Raw genomic sequence first — 3,477 nt, 5'->3', positions numbered from 1 at the left:
CCTCCCAAGATGAAGAAATTTATGGACAAGATGTTATCATTGAAATTAAATGGTGGCAGACATGTCCAAGGGATATTGTGGGGACTTGACCCTTTTATGAATCTTATGACGTATGAATGTGTGGAGATGGCAACTCATGGGCAACAGAACAGTAGTGGAATGGTGAATACGAGGAAATAGTATCATCATGTTAGAAGCCTTGGGACGAGTATGAACCATGACTGTGTTCCCCAGAGAAATCAGCTGCTTCCATGTGTCCCCTCTTCACATTTTACTATGAGAAAAATTGGGTCGTGTACATTTTCTTACTGAACTTTTTGTTAAATAAACTTTTGAAATAGAAAAAAAAAAAAAAAGAAAGGGAATCTGTCTTGCAATGCAGGGGATATGGGTTCAATCCCTGGTCTGGAAAGATCCCACATGCCTCGGAGCAACTAAGCCCATGTGCCACAACTACTAAGCCCATGAGTTGCAAGTACTGAAACCTGAACGCCTAGGCCCCGTGCTCCGCAACAAGAGAAGCTGGCGCACCACAGCTAGAGAGCAGCTCCCGCTCTCTGCAAGTGGAGAAAACCCTTGTGCAGAGCAGTGAAGACCCAGTGCAGCCGTAACAAGAAAAAGTCCCACACTCATATTGCTACTGAGAGTCCTAAATAAACACTGGGGTTTCTATTTGACAGCTTATCTATCTCCATTCTTGTGTGTGTTTTCTCCCCAGTGTTGGACAGGTCCTAAGAGGCTTCAGCAGCTCCTCTGAACTATTCTGCTGCTGCTGCTGCTAAGCTACTTCAGTCGTGTCCGACTCTGTGCGACCCCATAGACGGCAGCCCACAAGGCTCCCCCGTCCCTGGGATTCTCCAGGCAAGAACACTGGAGTGGGTTGCCATTTCCTTCTCCAATGCATGAAAGTGAAAAGCGAAAGTGAAGTCACTCAGTCGTGTCCGACTCTTAGCGACCCCATGGACTGCAGCCCACCAGGCTCCTCCGTCCATGGGATTTTCCAGGCAAGAGTACTGGAGTGGGCTGCCACTGCTGGTTCTCTTTACAACATTCAACAAAAATGTGACCTCATTTATGTTTCTGCAGTGTAAGCAAGAAGAGGCAGGTTACCTCCTCAGCACTCAGCCCAGGCAAGAGTCCTTTGCAAGTGGAAAATAACTGAAAATAAGAGTTATCCACAAAAGGAAGAACAGGTGAACGCCAACTCATTAACAATGAAACTGGCGCCGCTACTTCTGGAGCCTCTTGAGTAACAGGGTAATGCCACCACTGGGTAGACCCTTGCCTCCAGCCTAGGTGCCCAGCAGTCACTGGTTGACGAATCCTGCAGAGGTGGGTCGTGGTAACTTACACTGATGCCACCTTCGAGTCCTGGAGCATCCCATGACTTCATGAATGCAGGTCTCACTTCATAAAGGGGCCAGAATCTGGTTAACAGTTCTGGGTATCATCACAGAATATTTGAAATTAAAATATGTGGCTCCCAAGAAAAGAGGAAATTCTGTTCATATAAGGTGAAATAGGACCTGAGGACCACCCATATATATATGGCTTCCCTGGTGGCTTCTCTGGTGGCTCAGACGGAAAAGAATTTGCCTGCGGTTCAGAAAACTTGGGTTCTATTCCTAGGTGGGGAAGATCCCCTGCAGAAGGAAATGGCAACCCACTCCAATATTCTTACCTGGAGAATTCCATGGACAGAGGAGTCTGGTGGGCTACAGTCCATGGGGTCGCAAAGAATCAGACACGACTGAGTAAATAACACGTTTACATTCATATACATATTAATGGTATTCTTGGATTGATCCCTTGATTATTAGGTAGTGTCCTTCCTTGTCTCTTGTAATAGTCTTTATTTTAAAGTCTATTTTGTCTGACATGAGTATTGCTACTCTAGCTTTCTTGTGATTTCCAAAACAAGAGGATTGGTTTGTGCCTATGATATACTAGATATTAAATAATTCTGTTGTCATCCCTGGGTGAGTGAATGGCCTTGGTTTCTCTCTACTCCCGTTGTGCTTGAGTTGCATGACATGTCCTTTCTGCCATGATTGTCCCAGGCCACACTTTGTCCCTCTGTCTCTCTACCCAAGAACAAGCCTTGGGTCTCCCAGCCCTTCAGGCCATGTACCTACAGGGCCAGAGTCTACATTATGGTATCTCTGTCCAGATATGCATTGTTCAAGGGCTTGATTTTGGGGTTCTATGCTCACTCACTAAGTCGTATTCAACTCTTTGTGACCCCATGGACTGTAGCCCACAAGGGTTATCTGCTCATGAGATTTTCCTGGCAAGTATACTGGAGTGGGTTGCCATTTCCTTCTCCATGTTGCCTGTAGTTCAGCTGGTAAAGAATCCACCTGCAATGCAGGTTCGATTCCTGGGTTGGGAAGATACCCTAGAGAAGGGATGGGTTACCTACTCCAGTATTTTTGGGCTTCCCTACTCCAGTAGAATTGCCCGGCAAATTCCATGGACAGAGAAGCCTGGCAGGCTACATACAGTCCATGGGGTCACAAAGAGTCAGATACCACTGAGAAACTTTCTCTTTCTTTGATTAACAAATAGGAGAGAGAGGGACGTCCCTGGTGCTCCAGTGGTTAAGACTCCAGACTTCCATAAGCAGGGGGCGTGAGTTCGATCCCTGGTCAGGGAACTAAGATCCCACATGTTGCATGATGCAACCAAAAAGTAAAAAATTAAAAAAAAAAAATAGGAAAGACTTATTTAAAATGGAGCATATATTGTTTTATGTGCTAACCCTTTAAACTAGAAACTGTTCCTAAAATTTGAGTTGCAAAGGCTACATCATTCTTTTCCCAATAGTATTTGCTTTCTGCCAGACTGTTACAAGGGTTATTTTTCTGGTGTGCTAATCTGCATATGTAAGCAGTGTGTTAATGATTTGGGATGATAAATAGTTTTCCTATGAACTTATTGATCTGTCTGGATAAAAGCACACTGCATTCTTTCTGTTTATTTATGGAGCAATTACACCACCTGCCCCCCATGCCTTCTCATGTTGACCGAGAGAGCAGAAAGTTACACAGAAGGGCATTATTCCAGAGAAATCATGGGTGTGAAGAAGCAAAGGGCCCTGAAGGTTTTTACACATCAAGAAGAAAAGTTCTGTATTTTTCCCTTAACCTTGTGATGCCTAGGCCCCTGGGCATTACTTGAAAGCCATTCCTACCCTTTAAAGCCATTTCCACCCTCCAAGAGACAGAGATTTGTTGATGGTGCTTTAAAGGGTGCCTGAGCTTCTCTTGCCTTGTTGAGAGACAAAAATAAGAAATCTGTTGTTTAATCACCTGAGTCAACTATGCTTTTTGGTATTTCAGAGCACTTGTAACTAATTAGACACGTTTAGTCACTTTCACTCACTTTTCAGGCTTCTTCCCTCAATGAGTTCACTTACTCAGAGTTGGACCTGGAGATGAAAGAAATTTCTGAGCGTGTGACCAGACCTGTTAGGTC

General features: G+C 44.6%; 1 pseudogene; it reads left to right on the top strand.

Moving 5' to 3' along the window:
* On the top strand, window positions 1-214 carry LOC123328234 (annotated as a pseudogene).
* Window positions 215-3,477: the final 3,263 nt, after the last annotated feature.

The sequence above is a fragment of the Bubalus bubalis genome, chromosome 2 (assembly GCF_019923935.1).
Source record: "Bubalus bubalis isolate 160015118507 breed Murrah chromosome 2, NDDB_SH_1, whole genome shotgun sequence".
In the NCBI taxonomy this organism is placed as follows: domain Eukaryota; kingdom Metazoa; phylum Chordata; class Mammalia; order Artiodactyla; family Bovidae; genus Bubalus; species Bubalus bubalis.
Note: the sequence above shows the minus strand (reverse complement) of the source record. Positions and strands in the feature narration are given on the sequence as shown.